The sequence below is a fragment of the Dermacentor silvarum genome, chromosome 9, assembly GCF_013339745.2.
Source record: "Dermacentor silvarum isolate Dsil-2018 chromosome 9, BIME_Dsil_1.4, whole genome shotgun sequence".
Lineage (NCBI taxonomy): Eukaryota > Metazoa > Arthropoda > Arachnida > Ixodida > Ixodidae > Dermacentor > Dermacentor silvarum.
Genome location: NC_051162.1, coordinates 78,040,590 through 78,060,654, shown reverse-complemented (window position 1 = coordinate 78,060,654; position 20,065 = coordinate 78,040,590).

Here is a 20,065-nt window from a genome sequence, read left to right as displayed (position 1 = left end):
GTCTCTCGGCGCGAGCATTCGCGATGAGCTCAGCGAAGGTACACGCACGCTCCCTCGATAAACCCCCCATGAGGTCCGCCTGTGCCCGGTTTCTCGACCCTCGGGCTAAAGAATCGGCGGCCTCATTGCCGGGGTTTCCCGAGTGCGCGGGCACCCAGATGAGCTCAGCGCTGCGGGAGAAGGGGGGGGGGGGGATTCTGGGTCAGTATGTGGAAGGTGGCAGGGTGAACTGTACCCCTAGCATAATTTAGCAGGGCAGTTTTAGAGTCACTCAGGATGTAGGTAGCACTGGAGCTGCCGAGCGCTAGCGCTATAGCGATCTCTTCCGCTTCCTCTGGGTCCGTTCCCTGGGGTAGTTCCTTTATTAATGGAGGTATGTTCAGTGTGTTAGCAACCGCTGTGGCTCCGTGCTGATCGCATGCAGCATCTACCCATATTGCGTTCTGTTCATCGCCGTACCGTTTATGAAGGGCTGCTGCTCTGGCTTTCCGTCGATCGCGGTTTTGGTCGGGGTGCATGTTACGAGGGAGCGGTCGAATGCGTAGCGTTTGACGAATTTCCGTAGGAAGGGCTTTTAGGGAGTCATGATTAGCAGGGATGCAAATTTCGAGTTTGGAAAGTATATGCCTCCCGGTAGAGGTACTGGCTAGTCGGAGATATTGTGCCTGTATGTGTGCTTCGGTTAGTTCTTGTATGGTGTTATGCACGCCTAACGTCACCAGTCGTTCGTTACTGGTGCTTTTGGGCAGGCGGAGCGCAGCCTTGTTAGCTTGGGTGATTATAGAATTTATTGTTTGGGTTTTGGTTATATTGAGGTCGAGGTAGGGGGTAGAGTACAGTACTCTACTCATGGTATACACTTGTACTACTCGCAGAGTATCTCCTTACCGCAGGCCGTGAGCTTTATTTGTTACCCTGCGTATCAGCTGCGTGGTAGCTGCTAGCGTGCTCTTTAGGCGTTTGATGGTTTCGGTATTTCTCCCATCTTGTTCCAGGTAGAGGCCAAGCATTCGAATGGTGTAGACCTGTGGGACCAGCCTATCCTGTACGTAGATTCTAATAGGAGTATGATACGTTCTACCCTTTGGCGGGATCAACAAAAGTTCAGATTTTTCCGGTGAGCAGGTGAGACCTACCTTGGTGACCTCTTCCTGTATTACCATTGCGGCTGTTTGCAGTGTTTCTTCGATGTGGGCGTCCGATCCATATGTAGTCCACAGGGTGATATCATCCGCGTACAGGGTATGGTCAAGATGAGGTATTTGCTGCAGCTTTTGCGCGAGCGGAATAAGTACTGCGTTAAAAAATTGTCGCAGTTTCACCTGAAAGGCGAAGCATCAATTGCGACAGCAAATTTGTAGAGAGCTATACGGCGTAATGATAGTAGCTTTATCAGCTGTATAAACTTGAACATGCAGCAGCACCGGTAACACGCAGAAGTGTTGTCGACGCCGTCGGCGTTTTGCCCGTGTTCGCACCAAATCTGTGCGGTGTTGGTGACTGTTGCCGGAGCCTCTGATGTAAATAAGCACTAGGTGCCGCAGCTAAACGGCGCCTCTCTTCCCTCCCCCTCCCCCCCCCCCACGGCCTTTCGCGCGACGGAAGAAGGCGCGTTTGCTCTACATATATGGTGATTGTAAAGGAGGAAAGAGACGCCTATACTTCTGCAGCCCTGAAGGGAGCACGGCGCAGAACGCGCGTTTGTTCTCCGCCGTACGTTCACTCCCCGTGAAAGCGCGCGTCCCTCGCGCCCTTTCACTCGCACAAACAGCGTTCGGCGGCGCGCGGCAACGATTTCATCTCCATTGACGTCATACGGAACCTCACGGCGACGGCGACGGCTACGGCGACGGCGACGCCGACGGCAGAAATCTGCTTTGGAGTGTCCATATAATTGCTATCGCAATAAAAGGAATGGGGACAGCACTGAGCCTTGCGGTGTGCCTACGTTCGCTAGTGTGTAGCGGCGTGTACGAAGGTTGTCTATGCACAATGCTGGCCGTTCGGTTTTGCAGGAAAGCCTTTGTGTAGTTGTATGTTCGTTGGCCAACTCCTAGGTCTATCATGGCCTTTAGGATGGCCTTGTGCGTGACGTTGTCGAAAGCCTTCTTGAGGTCAATCGCCCGTACCGCTTTAGTGTGCGAAGGTATGAGGGGGCCCAGAATAGCTGTTGTGAGTTGCAGCATGGCATCTTGCGTGGATAGGCCCGATCGGAAACCAATCATTGAGTGTGGGTATTGACCAGTGTCTTCCATGTGACCATGCAATCTAGCTAGGATGACTTGCCCAAAGAGTTTGCCTAGGCTGGAGGTAAGGGGAATGGGGCGCATATTTTCTGGGGTAACTGGTTTGTTAGGTTTCAGTGTTAGTATGACCCTTCCATGTGTCCACTCCTCTGGCAGTGTGCCGCTCTTCCAATGCTTGTTGAAGATACCGGTAAGTTCTTGCAGGGAATTGTCGTCTAGGTTTCTCAGAGCGGCGTTTGTTATGCGATCTTCGCCTGGCGTGGTGTGGCTGAGTCTATGAAGTGCTGCTCGGACTTCTTGTATAGTTATGTCCCTGTCTAGTTCATTATTTCGTGGGCCGGCGAAATCCGGCAGTGGAGTGGAAGTGCCCGGCGAGGTGTGTAGGCTTTTAAGCTTCTGTAGTAGCGCCTGCGTGTCGTATATATGGTTGTGTGTTAGTCGAGCGACAAGATTTCTAGTGTGTTGTCTACGTTTCATGGGATCAATTAGATGTTTTAAAAGATGCCACGCTCGAGCGGTACTGAGATTGCCTCTGAGACCCTCACATATCTGCTGCCAATTCTGTCTACAAAGTTGTTGGCTGTAATCCTGAATTTGCTGTGCCAGCTCAGATATCCTGCTTTGGAGCTTCTTGTTGCGTTTTTGCTTAGCATATCTTTTCATGAGACTTTCATGCGCTTCTATTATATGCGCCAATTTTGAGTCCATAACTGGGACTTGCTGTTCTGGGCTATATTCCTTGGTGCACGCTGCTTGGTCCTCGAGGACTTGTGCTGTCCAGGTTAGCGCATCCACCGGCCCTGTTTGTTGGTTTGTTTCCCGCCGTTTTCTAAATTTATCCCAGTTGATTAATTTATGCTCTACTCCTTTTCGAGACGCTTGGGGACCTGAGACTTGAACTTCGATAATATAATGGTCAGTGCCCAAAGTATGTGTTGTTCTATTCCATTCAAGGTTGTGGATGCTCTGCCCATCATGAGATCCGGACTTGTGTCCATCATTCCTGTTGTACCTTGTCTGGTGGGGCTGTCGAAATCGTTGTACACCGTGAGCTGGGACTGTTGAGCTTGTGTCATGAGAACCTCCACTCTGCAAGAAGTTTTCTGGTATCCTCAATCGATGTGCGCGCAATTAAAGTCTCCGGCCATTATTATTGGTGTTATATTTGCCGCTGCGGTAATTTGCGCTATTAGGTGAGCGCAGTGCGTTGCTGCCATACTCAGCGGATTATATATATTGGCGATGAGTAAGGAATCCTGTTGAATGTCGAGTGGGATAACTTCAAGGACTATGTTTTGTACTATGTGGGAGAATGAAAGTTGCGTATGCCTTATGAACCGCTTGATAAAGGTGGACACAACCGGAGTAGTACCATTTGGTGAGTGATAAGCAGTATATCCTGGGAGCGATATGCTTGTTTTAGGGTCCTGTAGAGAATTAGGCCTGGTGGGTGTTCCTCATTTAGTATGAGTTGGATTAGCGCTTCTCGCTTTCGGCGTATGCTGCGACAGTTCCAGTGCCAGAGTTTTAAAAGGGGAGGAGTCTTAGAATTAGATGAATCACCTGCCGTTTTGCTGCCCAGAAGTTTGGGAAGTGGAGGGGGGATGAGTGGCATGGGGTAGGGGCACCGCCTGCATTTGGTTGGTTGCCTCCGCCACCATTAGGCCCATCTGTGTCCTGAGCTGGGTACAGAACCGTCTTTAATCTACACGTGCGTTTCTTATCGTCTGGCCTGCGCATGCGTGACAAGAGGATATATATGTGTGTACAATCCTTCCTTTGCATTAAACAGTTGTGAGTAGCGCTTGTCCTTGTTTGTCCCTTTCTTGTTTCTGTCTTTTATATTGCGCTGAGTTACTTGTTCAGTTATGCAGAACCAACAGCCCAACAATTAACTATTCTAGAGAGTCCATCATCCGTTCGAACGTGGCTGGGGCATTGCACAAACCAAACGGCATAGCCTTAAATTGGTAGAGGCCATCTGGAGTGACAAAAGCGGTCTTTTCTTGGTCTCGCTCATCGACGGAAATCTTCCAATAACCAGATCGAAGGTCAATGAACGAAAAGTATTTGGCACCGTGAAGACAATCAAGAGCGTCGTCAATTCGTGGTAGCGGGTAAACGTCCTTTTTAGTGATTCGGTTTAGGTGGCGGTAATCAACGCAGAAACGCAACGTGCCATCTTTCTTTTTGACGAGCACGACCGGCAACGCCCAAGGGCTTCACGAGGGCTCAACAATGCCTTTGGCGAGCATCTTGTTGACTTCCTGCTGAATACCTTGCCGCTCTGCCGTGGACACGCGATACGGTCAGCGATGAATGGGAACAGCATCACCAGTGTTTATCCGATGCTTAACAAGGGACGTCTGACCAAGTGGGCGATTGTTAGTGTCAAATATGTCGCGGTAAGAAAGCAAAAGGCGATACAGGGCGGCTGCTTGGCCAGGGGCGAGGTCCGGAGCGAACATGGGGCGTAATGGGCCGTCGAGGTTCAAGGCATCCTGCGGGTAATCGGGAGGATCTGGAGACGCCTCGGCTGCAAAAGCAGTGACGTGGTCGTCTGTCACTGACCGGAGCGTGGCCACCGCTATGCCTTCAGGTAACACTTGCTTCTTCAAGCCAAAATTGACAACAGGGAGACACATCCGATTAGCGGCAAGGGTAACGACGGAGTGTGGTACAGAGATGTCGCGCGCCAGGAGCACATCACGAATAGGGGCGACGACATAGTCGCCATCAGGCACGGTTGCCGTTGAGGCCAATTCGACGAACGTTAGGGATTTTGGAGGTAACCGAACAAACGCTGTAGTGCATAGGGTGTTCGGTGATGATGATGATGATGCACCTCCGTTATGGCTCGCACCCACTAAGGGGGATAGGCCAAGAATCGGGCGGCAGTGGGAATGCTAAAGAAAATTCATATTTTAAAACAAGAAAACAAGAAATGCCAAGTAAAAGACAAAAAAGACAGATGTCGCACTAACCAGATTAGCCCGCGAGCGAGCAGCCAGACTGACTGAAAAAGGTTTTCGGTTGTGCGGGGCGAACGTCGGAAAGAAGAGGAAGCTCGAGGAACAGCGTACCGGTGGAACAGTCGATGCGGGCAGAATACGTCGTCAGAAATCGAGCCCGAAGATTAGATCATGAGGGCAACTGGTCAGCACGGATAACAGGACAGGAACTTGGCGTCCAGCAATTCTGAAGTGAGCAGTGCACATACCACAGACGGCAACAGTGGCGCCATTGGCGACGCGTACGGCTCGAGTAACGGCAGGCGTAAGAACTTTTTTGAGGCGACGACGTAAGGTAGCGCTCATTATGGACACTTGGGATCCTGTATCAATCAATGCCGTCAACGGGACACCATATACGTCTACTTCAATTAGGTTCGTGGTCGTGAGGAGCGTCAACAGAGGATTTGGACAGGACGAACGGGATGCAGCACTACCTCCAAGAGCCGCATGGCCTAGTTTTCCGTCCTGGTGGTTAGGCGAGGAAAAGCGGCGAGGTGTTTCCATCGGAAGCCATGGCTGAGAAGACGACGGTGCGGCCGCTTCGGAGCTCCGCGGCGAGGACGGGGAACGTTCCACCTCCACCAGAATGTTACGCGAAGGACCAGTCAGTAAGACTACCAACTATTTACAGGTTGTATTCACAACACCGGTTGCAGCGCTGACCGGTTAGACTCACAGCGCGAGCCCAGCTCCTTCTTGCTCTTCTTTTCTCGAGTGATGGCGCCCGCGCGGATCGTTCAAACAACCAAATACCACACGCGTGTAGCAATATAAAAACGTTGCGAGGCGAGAAGGCGGTAAAGACTTCCGACGCTGCTCGACGAGATTCCCCTTCTGTTCTCGTGGAAAACCTCCGAGCCGCGCCCAGAGGCCCTGGCAACAGTAACCAACGCCGCATGCGTTAGGTGCGAACGAGGGCAAAACCGCGACGGCGTCGTCAACAGTTCTGCGCGTTGCTGGTGCTGCTGCATGTCCAAGTTTATACAGCTGATAAAACTACTATCCTTACTCCGTGTAGCTGTCTGCTAAGTTGCTATCGCAATTGATGCTACGCCTTTTGGGTGAAACTGCGACATTTCTTTTAGTGGGTACGACACTGGCTTTGGGACGGGTGGTACGCGGGCTCGTGTCCAGCCTCGGCAAGAAAGTTTATTTTCTTTTCTTTTTTGGTAGTTTCTAGATGCGAACCCCAAATTACGGCTGGCTTAAACAGCTTCGCTGCTTAATATACTGTGACTGTGTACCTTGTAACTAGTGACTGTGTACCATGTACCTTTGTGCCCCAAAAACGTGGCCACGCTTATGCCGACCTCCCTCCTTGCTAAGCACCCCTGCCGGTCCTCGACCCAACGTTTGTAGATACTTTTTCAAGTAGGTATCTCTAAACGTTGCCTCGACCCGAGTGCCATTTATCAAGTCTTGATTTCGCTCGCTTGAAATATCAGTGATGCCTATGTTGGCATCAGCTGCGACGTTAGTGAGTATGGCATGAGTGTCGGCATGGGACCTCTGTCGTACACTACAAGTAAATTACTTTATTGGCTTTATTTCCATCACAATGGGGTTGTAAGCGAAAGCCACATGGGTAAGGTTCTACGCTTTGAAGCTGACGACAACCTGTCTAGCATGTTGCCGATTGATTTGTTCTAGCATTTGGTTAGGCTAAAAACCCAACAATATTAGGTTTTTGCCCAACAGGAGAGGTGTAGTTTGGGGCGTATATTGATAGAGGACTTACCAGTAGAATAAGAACAGTAAAAATCGTCCCGCTCTCCGCGATGCGTGCATTGAGGGCGTCATTTTTTTAAGATTATCTGTACAAAGACTTTGTCAGTTCAGACGCGCTGAATAGTTAAAACCTAATTAGTGAATTTTTGTTGTTTTCATTATGCATTTCAATTTCTTTCTGCAAGTAATGTAAGGCTCGTTGAATAGACCAGCTCATGAACTAGAATTGTGCTGTGTTCCCCAGCAAACCTTTAAAAATTCTTGAAATTATTCTCTGGAACACACGGTATAGTGTTTCTTTTATAGCGCCGAATTTATGTGGGTCTATGTGGACCGAAGATATCAAACATATTTTTGGAAGTTGGCGGAGTTGAAGCCGATCTCCAGGATCGGCTCATGCATTCCGGACCATGCACCGTGATACGGACGTAAGCAGGCCAGGGTACCCCGCCTGGGAACGCATGGGGGGGGGGTGCATATGGGGCCTAGAGATAAACAGCGTCGCCGTAAAAAATATCTTCCTCTTCAAGATTGTTCTTGCCTTCCAAGAATTTCAGGTCAGCTATTTTCTGGTCTGCTCACTTCTCTTCGGCAGAGCGAATAGCGCTTGACTGTAGGGCATGGCGATGATGACATGACGACGCCGGCACCATAACTTTACAATTAGGATGGCGTGAGGACGACTGTAAACGTTTAAAGATCTTTTACAGTTTCGGAACTCTTCGTCTCTGCCTATGGGAAGAAGGCGGCCCGCTGCCGTTCTCGCCACCACAACTATACAATAAACCTTTACTCCAAGAGTGCGAGCGTTGTCTTCGGCTGCCTGGCACGATTACGGTAGCTTGTTACCATGCTCGGCATTTACATGTTGCTTGTTCACCAAGGGATGGTGGCACCTTGGTCCGCAGCTTTTAGCGCGCAGCCCTTAGTCACCCGTTGCTTCTGCAAGCGTCTGCGTGGTCCCTCGGCGTAAGCGAGCGAACGAGCACAGCGGAAGATGAAAGCGAACGCGAAGCGCAGCGTGAGAACAAAGCGTAGTTCCGGCAACACTTACTGCGACCGCTACGAGATGGCGTCAGAGGAGCGTGCCGTCGTCTGTTCACCTATGACATGAGGAGAGCGCGTCAGACGATACCATATGTGGAAACAAAGCACTGGATGAGCGGAGGTGTGTCTGCAGGCCTGCTCTGAATCGCGCCCACGCGTCACCCACATGCTGACTGTCGTGATCTCCCAATTAGCGAGACAGTCATGTCCCATTTGGTGCCGTTTGCAACGGCGCGAAATGCTGTCTGCAGCAGTCATTATATCGCGAAATGAAAACGCATACAGCTGCGCTCAAATTTCGCATTAGAGAGTACTGTAATAGTCGGTGAATTCTTTTTCTTGTTATTTTAAATTGGAGGAGCATAACTTCGATGACAGGTGCGCGAACTGTGTCTCACTCATGTCTCAGTAAAAGCTACGCCTGCTTTAAGTGAGCTCCCCCTTCTAAAAAAAAGTTATTGAGCCATTCCATTTCAGCTGGTACCGGGCTGAGCAAAACAAGCTCAACACCCTCATACGAGGGGTCTACAAGCAAGCACTTGGCCTCCCGCATTACACCAGCACTGAATTCTTCAACCAACTAGGAGTGCACAACACCCTAGCCGAACTTATTGAAGCACAAGAAGGCGCTCAGCTTGACCGGCTCACCCTTACTGAAACGGTCCGCTTTATTCTATCCACGATTGGCTTGACTTACCCTCAGCAACAGGGCCCCAAAACATCAATCCCGACTGACATACGTAGGTGGATCCACACATACCCTATCCCTAAAAACATGCAGTCTGAATATAACAGGGCCCGGCGCCAAGCTCAGGCCGGAGCTATCATAAAAGCCCTTGCTCATGTACCTGGCGTCACATTTGTTGATGCAGCCCAATATTCCCATGGCACACGATTTGTGGCCGTCGCAATGCGTGATGGAGTCCTACACCACACCTCCAGCGTCACTACCCCACTACACCACTGCCGAGACGGCTGAAGAAGTGGCCATCGCCCTGACCACTCTAGATCCCACCTGTCACACCATCGTGTATGACTATCGCTTAGCCGTCACTAACTTCAGCAAAGGCCGCATTTCTCCTCAAACTCTTCGTATCCTCCGCCAGGCACCACTCTTTAAAGACAGCATGATCTCCCTGACATGGATCCCGGCCCTTGCGGGCCCTGTCCAGCCACACCTCCCCAACCTGAACGAGGTCACCCACTCCATTGCGCGAGGCATAGTCAACCGCGCCGGAGACACTGGAGACGAGTTGGACACCAGGGACAATCTGACCACTTATAACAATCTCGTTAAGGCTTATTACCTCAGTCGCCGACCCTTCCCCCCACCTCACCCTAAGTTTAGCCGGGCGCAGGCTACCACCCTGCGTCTGCTACAAACAAATACGTACCCTTCACCCGCCCGCCTCCACCTTATATTTCCTGAAGTTTACAGTATCCCCTACTGCCGGTGCTGTGGCGCTCACCCGGCTACGCTTCCGCATATGCTGTGGGAGTGCCCAGCACAGTGCACACACATTAACACCATGACCCTCTCGTCGATGTTGCGTGAGGCTGTGCGGAGCTCCGCCCTCGACGACCAAACCTGGGCGACCTAGCACACCCGTGAGGCGGCGCCGAGGCAAGCCCTCGACATCCCCCCATGGGATGCTTAGGCCCGGCCATCATAAAGTGCTGGTTCTACAATAAATGTTCATTCCTCCTCCTCCGCCATTCCACTCTGTGAAGGGGGATGACCAGCGAAGCTGTTTAGGGCACAAAACAGAGGTGGCACAAAATTCTGAACAAAGATACGAAGATATTGTCACGAGCAATGGCGAAGACAAAGACTAGGGAGCCTACATTCAAGCTCAACGGCGTTGCATGTAGGCTGCCTAACAAAGACGTTGTAGTAGGGCTGGTTCAGAGGCTGTCCTGTCGGAGAATCGAATCCCGGTCTCCCGCGTGACCGGCGGGGATACCGGCCACTATACTATTGTCCTATACTGGCCACTTGCTATATTATTGTCCTGATCGGTGGTCATCTTGGCGAAAGGTCGCACACACACTCGCGTATGACCTCTGGTATTAACCCTGTAGCGCCTGAGCATGCGGCGCCCGTCAAGGAAGAAGAAGTTGGCATTCGAACGCGCGGCAGGTGCAGAGCGCGAATAAAAAAATCAGTTCGAAAACTCAACGCTGTCAGGGCTGGATCTTTCTCGTGTTAGCTCCGACAACCCTATGGCGTTTAGGATTCCGTGCCGCAGGAAATACAGCGGTGGCAACCGGCGTGTGATCGCGGGTAGAAGAGAGCTTCATCCAACCACGTCGACCACGTAGGCCCTCCACGTGGTGGAAGGTTTTGGTGAACAAAAATTGAATTCCTCACAGGGAAATGCGTCAGCAAAATTGTAAAGTTCGACTTTACCATTCGGCGTCAGGTTCGCTGTTGGATTGTTTACTAATCGGCGTCGGATTGTAATTTGAATGTACGAGAAAACCTAATTGTGCTACGAGGAAACTCATACATAAACTCCTTTTCCAGCATTTCCACCAGACCTGTGCGCCTCAGGGAAATAGCAAAAATATATAAAATAATAAAAAAGGTGCTAGGGCCTTCACATTTTATTATAAGACCAGTTATATTGCCCCTGGAAAAAAGTCTTTCCAGCAATGCATCTCAGTTTAAAAGTGAAGCAGACTTTAAGGGGATCGGTGTAAGCTTGGTCTTTGCAAGCTGACTTTCCCACGTCCAGTGTTGCAGTGAATGAAGCTTACTTGCCGTATGCGAACGATGCGATGCGAACGAGTCCCGATAACGCTATCGCGTTCTACTCTTAAAGGCGAAGCTTAAGCGTCCTCCAATATTTTAAATTTGTCCGTCACGTAAGACAATGATGGCTCGTACCCCCTTAAGTAATGGCTCATACCCTCGTAAACGCGGCCTCACCATTACGACCACCGAAGAGAAGTAAAATTCTACGCTGGAATGATGAGCGGCAACAGAGCCAGCTGTGGAATCAGACGGCAGTGACGACCGCGTGAGCATTGGCACGAGTGCGTTTGCTCCGTTGCGCTGAAGGGCGCCAACGAGCCAGCTGTGGAAGACGACGACGACGCTCGAGCCATTGCTGAATATGATAGCATTCGCGTATCGCCTCTGTTATTAAATCTGTCCGCCATGAAAGACAATGAATGGCTCACCCTTCCTTAAGCAACGGTTCATATCCTCGTAAACGTGGCCTCCACATTGCGACGACAGAAGAGAAGGGAAATTCTACGCTAGAATGATGAGCGGCCAACGGAGCTATCTATGGAAGAAGACGACGACTACAAACGCGTGAGCAGTGACACGAGCGAGTTCGCGTGGTTGAGCCGAGGGAGGCCGACGAGCCAGCTGTGGAAGAAGACGACGATGCTCGAGCCATTGCTCATGATGTTAGTTTTTCCGCGCGGACGCCATGGCCTAGCCATAGACAGCTTCGCTGTAAAAAAAGTTAAGGGAATCTTCGCATGGGGATCTTCGATGAACCGTGCATAGTGGGGATGAAGCAACGCACGCAGCAGTGGGACATTGTCTTGGCTAGAGGTGCGAGCGCAGATCGCGAGCTGTTGACGCCGGCTGAGACTGTCTTTGTACCCATCGTGCAACCCTTCCGCCTGACGTCCAACGTTAATAAACCCCCTTCCAAAGTGGGGGAGGTGCGGGGTCTGCAAACCTGGAACTCCGAAGTCGGACACTACCACCTGCCCAGACAATGCCTGACGAAACCACCCAGTAAGCCCCCGCTCCATCTGTGCAGGTCTGCGTAACCGGCGCGCTGCGCCAGCGCGACCCTCCCTTCTTTAGATGGTACAGATGATCACGATGTGGAAGGTTGGCTGGAGACGTTTTAAAAGGTGAGCTGCCACAATAAGTGGGACGACCCGCCGAAATTACAGAATGTGTCGTTCTATCTCGAACGACGTCGCGAGCCTGTGGTACTAGAACCATGAGTCCGTTTTCGCTACATGGAGTGCGTTCAAGAAACGCTACGCATACGTGTTCGACCGCCCTGCCGTGCGCAAGCTCCGCGACCAGCGGCGCCTCCGCGGACGTGCGCAGCAGCAAGGCGAAAATATTACAAGCTACATAGAAGACGTCATAGACTTGTGCAAGCACCTGAATCCGTCCATGCCCGAGCAAGAGAAGATTAAACACATCTTGAAAGGCATTGACGACGATGCCTTTTAAATGGTGCAGGCAAAGGACCCACGCACCGTAGCTGAGCTTACGACCTTGTGCCAGAGCTTTGACGAGCTCCGTAAGCAACGCGTCTTAGTTCGGCGGCCGACAACAGACGACTCCTTCACCGCCTTAACCATCGCTGGTGACCACGAGACGCTACTGTCGCAAATTAAAGGCTATGTGAGTGAGGAAGTAGCACGGCAGCTCTCGTGTATATGGTATTTGCCGATTCCAGAAGTGCCTACGCACAATCTCGCGCCGTCTCTCCGACAAGTTATTCAGGAGCAAGTCTCCGAGGTGCTGTCATCCACCGCTCCACCTACACCTGTTGCCTATTCTATTCTTTCCGGCCCCAGTACTACACTCCACAAGACGTGCCACCTGAGGTATACACACGAGACCCCCAGCCTGACTCCGACTTTCCACCCTTTGCTTCCCGTCGATCACCCTCACCAGGCCGCCGCTCTTTGTCACCTATGCGTCGCCGATCCACCGCTGAGACGGAAAACTGACTGCCGCAGCTCCGAGGCATGAGCGGCGTCGTCGTCGACCTGTGTAAGTCCTCGCTTGTCCCCGTCAATGTTGTCGAAGTTTTTTGTTGAAGGTGTTCGAACTCTTGCGCTCTTCGATACTGGTGCCACAATAGCCATAATTAGTAAGAAACTTTGCCGCTCTCTTCGTAAAGTGACAACGCCACCTACCGCGTCTCTCCTCAGTACTGCAAGCACACAGCGAATCCATCCGATTGCAGCATGCACGGCTAAAGTCATCATTGGTGACGTACTGTACAGCATTGAGTTTATTGCAATGAAGGTGTTCACATGATGTGATCCTTGGGTGGGATTTCTTGTCGCGCCATCACGCTGTTATAGACTGCGCTCACGCTCAGGTGGAACTGTCTGTATTTGGCGATGTGCCTTCTGCCCATATGCCCGTGCCTGGCGTTGACAAGCTTGTCGTGGCTGCTGACACTGACCTTCCCCCTCTCAGTGCCATCATTGTTCCTGTTTATTTTGCTGCCCTTACTGAAACTACAGTTCTGTTCACGCCGTCTGATGTATTCAGTTGCCACCACCATGCGTCGCTGCCATTTTCCGTCCTATCACTTCACCAGGATGCGTCCGGAATACTTATTTCCAACGCTACCTCATGCCCTCTCACGTTGCACCGTATTGAGACGCTTGGCCACGTTCAGTCAGTCGACGATGATGTTATCGTGCCTATTGATTCCTACGAGCCCAGTCCGAAGCCTGAGCTGAACACGCTGACACCTCACCCTGCGTCCGATGACGTGTCCTCGGACGTATTTCTCCCTTCCATCGACAGTAACCTCGCTCCGGATCAACGTAAGCAGCTTCTGATGCTTCTCAACGAATTTAGAAGTTCGTTCGACTTCTCTCAAGCATCATTAGGTCGAACGAACACGGTTGTTCACAAAATTGACACCGGAACCAACACCCCATTGCGCCAGCGCCCTTACCGCGTATCCCCAGCGGAGCTTCGTATAATTACGGAGCAAGTTAACGACATGCTTCAGCGCGGAGTATACTACCGGGGTCTCATCAAAATTACTAGAAAAGATGTTTACACTCTTCCCCGCATAGACGACGCCCTCGATTGTCTACAAGGCGCCAAATTCTTCTCTTCGCGTGACTTGCGTTCGGGCTATTGGCAAGTCCCGATGGCCGAGTGTGACCGTCCAAAGACCGCGTTCGTCACACCAGATGGCCTGTACGAATTCACAGTCATGCCATTTCGCCTTTTCAATGCGCCTGCAACATTAGAGCGAATGATGGACAGCATTTTACGTGCTCTAAAATGGCAGATCTGTCTGTGCTATCTAGATGACGTCGTCGTGTTCACCCCCGATTTCGCTACACATCTCGGCCGCCTGCGCACGATTCTCCAGTGCCTTACCAACGCAAGCCTTCAGCTCAACCAGAAGAAGTGTCGCTTCTGGGCTCGCCAGCTCACCATACTGGGTCATGTAGTCACCAAGCACGGCATTCTTCCCGATCCTGAGAAACTTCGCGCCATTGCGGAGCTTCCTAAGTGAACTGCCGTAAAAGAACTGCGCAGCTTTGTGGTCTTAAGCTCGTATTTTCGTTGCTTTGTCCGGAACTTTGCCTCTATCATGGCACCGCGTACGAAGCTACTTGGAGGCCCTGGTGACCTTTCAAATTGGACTCAAGCCTGCGACGACGCCTACGCTATATTACGGCATCTGCTTACCTCGCCACCTATTCTGCGCCATTACAACCCGACTGCGCCAACCGAATTACATGGACGCCAGCGGCGTTGGTCTTGGTGCAGTGCTCGCGCAACGCGAACCAGGCTTTTCCGAGTATGTTGTAGCTTATGCTAGCCGTATCCTCACCAAGGCGGAATCCAACTACTCGGTAACTGAAAAAGAGTGTCTCGCGATTGTGTGGGCAATAAGCAAGTTTCGTCCATACTTATACGGCCACACTTTCGACGTGGTGACTGACCATCACGCTATGTGTTGGTTGGCTTCGCTGAAGGATCCTTCTGGTCGCCTTGGACGTTGGGCTCTTGGCCTGCAAGAATTTGACATTCACCTGGTTTACCGATCGGGGCGAAAGCACTCTGACGCGCTCTCGCCAATCTCCCGTGAACTCGACTGAAGAGCCGCATTCAACTGGTACCTTTCCCTTGGCGGCTCTTACCGCCACAGACATGCCATCTGAACAGCGAAAAGACCCCTGGATCGTCCCTCTCCTGAATGTTCTTTCCGCTCCGCCCACTTCTGCACACCCACGTGCACTTCGCCGTCAAGCCACGCATTTTGCGATACGTGACGAACTATTATATCGTCGCAACTATCGACCGGATGGCCGTAAATGGCTGCTCGTCATCCCTAAGCCACATGCGGTCCGATTTCTGTTCATACTTTCATGCTGACCCCCAACATGCTCACGCTGGTGCGCTGAAAACGTATGAGCGGCTCCGCCAACGTTATTACTGGCGTGGACTATACACAATGTCCGCAAATACATTCGGTCTTGCCAATCGTGTCAACGACGGAAACCATTTCCCCATTCGCCTGGACTCCTGCAGCCTTTATCGTGTCCGGCACGCCCTTTCGACCTTGTCGGAATCGATCTTTATGGCCCACTTCCGTCCTCTGTCGCTGGTAACAGATGGGTCATCGTAGCAGTGGACCACCTAACGAGGTATGCGGAGACAGCCGCGCTTCCTTCGGCTGGTGATCGTGACATTGCGAACTTCATCTTACGTCATTTAGTCCTCCGCCATGGCGCACCACGCGAGCTACTGAGCGACAAAGGGTGTGTGTTTTTTTTTCCGGTGTCTTTCAGGAGCTCCTTCATTCATGCCGTACAGTTCACCGCACATCTACAGCCTACCACCCGCAAACCAACGGACTAACAGAGCGCTTTAACCGAACGCTGGGAGACATGCTGTCCATGTACATTGATTCTGCCCACTCTAACTAGGATGTCGTTCTTCTGTTCGTCACTTGCGCGTATAATACCGCGACACGGTCGACCACCGGCTTTCCCCCATTATTTATTTTATATGGCCGCGAACCATGCACCCCACTTGACACCATTTTGCCGCATCGTGCAGACGTCTCCGAATTCAGCCCAGTTTCTGAAATGGCTCAATATGCTGAAGAGTGTCGTCAGCTGGCCCGCTCATTTACTTCGGAGAACCAAGCCCTCCAGTAAGATCACCATGACTGCAATCTGGCTGAACAAGCTTTCGCCGTCGGCCCCTCGTATGGCTCCTCATACCGTTTCATTCCACTGGCCTGTCTCCCAAGCTTGCCTCCAAGTACCAAGGCCCTTATCGCGTCATGGAGTGCCTATCTTCCGTCACCTATGTTATTGAGCCGGTCAACCCAACCTCCGACAAGCGTCTTCTTGGCCGCCAGGTGGTCCACGTGAGCCGCCTCAAGCCATATCATAACCCCCATATTCACACGTCGCCTTGAGTCGCTAGGATGGCTTCCATTCGCCGCCGGGGTAGTGTAGTGGGGATGAATCAACGCACGCAGCAGTGGGACACTGTCTTGGCTAGAGGTGCGAGCGCAGATCGAGAGCTGTTGACTCCGGCTACTGTCTTTGTGCCCGTCCTGCAACCCTTCCGCCTAACGTCCAACATTAATGAACCCGCCTTCCACGTGCATGAACTATGCGCCACGATTTTCACCTCCATTTGCCGTGAAATAAAGAGAGTGGAAACTAAGTCTTTGCAGCCACACACAGCTCTCATTAGCTATGGTAAATCGACTGCGCTGCAGAGGTATCACTTATCGCTATCCACTGGCAGAACGGCTTCAGTGTATCTAGTTCGAGAGCTCTGACTGTCTCATAATTTTTACTTCTCTTGTGATGACCTCGACGAACGGGACACTTTGTGAGCTTACGTACACATTCAAAATCTGCCCTTTTTATTTTAAACACATGACTTCCTGCTGAAGCGACGGATGCCTACTCATCAGGAAATGCATTTATCAGTTTAGACAAGAGCTCTCCAACCACTGCAGTTTTCCTTCTTAGTCTAGAAGTTTGCAAGCTGAAGAATGTCCTCTTAGGGCTCTTTAGAAATGGTGAGATAAGTTTGCTTAGCCTGCCGTAAAATATCGTAAAATCACTTAGGGTAGGCCGGGAATAATAATATACCTAGGTGATTAATCATGTAAACGCATACAGACACTCTTCAGGCGCCAGCAACGCTTCAAGTACAGAGCTCTTGGTTTACCAGAATTATCATGTATCGCGTTGATTAATAACTCCTACCCTAACAAGTAGACCAGTTTAGAAGTATTCAGAAGGGAAAATGTCACTTAGGACAAATGCTTGCTACGAGCAGGCACTAAAGCCAATGGCTCTCCTGAAGCACATATATAAAACATCACTAAGGTTTCACCTCCTTACGTCCTGCGCTGCGCTTCAATTGAACTGTCAGTTCCGTGGCATTTCATTCCTGTCAAGCGCATGCGAAAATACAACACCGAAATCATCTCCAATTCAGAAACCTTCACTTTCGGAGAAGTCGGAGCACAGCACACGTTTTGGAGAGTATTGTTTAACTGGATAAATCCTGAGGAACGGGTGCCTCTTGCGGAGATTCCTTAGGCCGGTTGCAAAGTGGTTCCACTAATTGTCTAACTTTAAGTTATCTTTACATTTGCGACCTTCGTTAGTGGCAGTCACATAAAAAGTAGACTGGAAGGTTTTGAAGCAGTGGAAACCGCTTGGCAACTCAGTGCTCATGCACGATTCTCGATTACGGCGACCTCGTTGTTTAGGATATGTATGAGCGCCATCAATGTGTCGCCATCTTGAAAGTGGTCATTACAGAGATAACACGGTATCTCCATCTTTATTTCCGCGTGGGCAAATGACTTTTTCCCAATTCTGGAGCTGGCCAGAGGGCGGGTATACAGCGTTGGTGTTTGTAGGGGCATTTCTATACCCGCTCGAGCATCTAGGCATGGAAAACGTCGGAATGTTGTCACGAAGTTCTAAAACGTGACTCAGAAAAATATAAGAGGTGTAAGGTGCTTTTCACAAGGCCATAAAAATGGGGCTACACGACAAGCGCGCCCGCGACATCAAAGTGACTGCCATGTCGCAGAGACTGTAGGATCTCCGAGAGCGAAGATGTTGGACTCGATCGAAAAGGCCGCAACTGCCGGCCATGGGAACGGAGAGGAACGAGACATACAAAACGAAAAAATAAAGCGGCTGTCAGTACCAAGACCCGACTAAAGCCACCACAGTGTTAATGACTTGGCGCAAAGCTCGATCGCAGCGCCCTCACAGTTCCTAGAAAGAGGTCGCGCCCGGCTCGAGAGGAGGTGTTGCGAAACTGAAAAAAAGTGTCTGCAAACATTAGACAGTATGATATTGATGAAATGGTGACAGTGGAATGACGTCGATGGAGAGATGATGGCATGATGACAAAGAAATGACCACGCAGGGGTAACGACAGAATGAACACGGTGGAACGATGGCGACGACATGGCAACGAAGGAGTGATCACAAAGGAATGAATGTGATGAAACAACGACGAACTGATGACAATGGCATGACCAGGACTGCTTGGTTGTGTTAGAGCTCAGGTTCGTGCTTAGGTGTATCACTTTGCGCCCCCAACCACTTCGGTTCGCACTATATTCGGTGCCAGTTGAACTATTCCTGGTACCAGTCAGGCATGCAAGACAGCACGTGCCTATGTGTAACCCCGTATATATCCGCAAAGATACCGAGCCACCTAGCGAACATTTCACAACTTGTCAGGGCTAGCAAGGAACAGCTTCGCTTTAAAAAGTTGTAAGAATGCATGACAACACAATCATGACCAGGACAAGGGAATTGAGAAACGAGACACAAAATACAAAGAGAGATTGCAAATGTGGTAAAGATGAAAGTAAACTACAGTTCACAAAAAAGTCATCATACCATTGTCTTCAGCAAGTTTTCATAGTGCCTTGACAATTATCTCTATTTTGGCACTACCATGGTGCAATAACTTTTAGCACGTAAGAAGTGCGGCTGTCTTAGCTGTTCCAATGACAGTGAAAGCTTTCTTCTATTAGTAGTATTTTCAGCAGTCATTGAGATATTGCTCAACTGAAGCAGTTCTTCGCGCTTACGTGCGGGCATTCAGATGATGCCCTTCTCTTTATAAGATGTAAAAAGCAGTGCTTGTGGGCTACGTGGATCTGCATGGGGTGGCAGATGCAAGTAGCTGTTTTGAGAATCTGGTCCTCCGCACATTATTTCCTGGATGATCATCATAAACGCACTTCATCCGCACGACGGATATGATACCTTATAAAAAAAGTTGCAGGAAACTCACCGCGTTCAAAGAAGTAGTGAGGTAGATGAGGAATTCATTGGTCGTTTGGAATGCAGCCCTGTATTCACGGGATGTCAAAATCCATAGCTCCACAATGAACCTTCTTGGGAAACGCTTCTCTTTCTTCCTTGTATTGTCTGACAATGCCAACAATGCACCATATTTATTAAGCAAAAGCGTACGCATTTCGTCTGGTTGGCTTAGGACTTGAGCGGAAACAGCGGAAAATGACAGTGGTGTTTCTCACGTCCTGTTATTTTGCTCGGTTTCCGCTCTAGCATGATTACTACGAACAGCATTCGGAATACTTTGTATGATGCAGGCAAATTATGATGGTCATCATCATCATCAGCATATTTTATTGTCCACAGCAGGACGAAGGCATCTTCCTGCGATCTCCAATTACCCCTGTCTTGCGCTAGCTGATGCCAATTTCAAACTGCAAATTTCTTACTTTCTTCACTCCGCCTAGTTTTCGCCTGTCCTCTACTGCGCTTCCCTTCTCTTGGCACCCATTGCGTAACTCTAATGGTCAAGCGGTTATCAGCCTTACGCATTACATGAGCTGCCCTGCTCCATTTCTTTCTCCTAATTTCCACTAGAATATCCCCTATGGCTACTGGCTCTCTGATCCACACCGCTCTCTTCCTGTCGCTTAGGGTTACGCCTAACATTTTTCGCCCTATCGCTCTTTCTGGGGACCTTAACGTGTTCTCCAGCTACTTTGTTAACGTCCAAATTTCTGCCCGATATGTTAGCATTGGTAGAATGCAATGATTGTACACTTTTCTCTTCAACGACTGTGGTAAGATCACAGCAAGATTTGGCAATGCCTGCCGTATGCACTCCAACCCAATTTTTTCTGCAAATTACGTGCTCGTGATCAGGATTAAAGCACTGCACGGGCCGATTTTTTCAGCCCGGGCCCTGCCCGGGCCCGTTTATACATTGGGCTGCCCGCTCGAGCT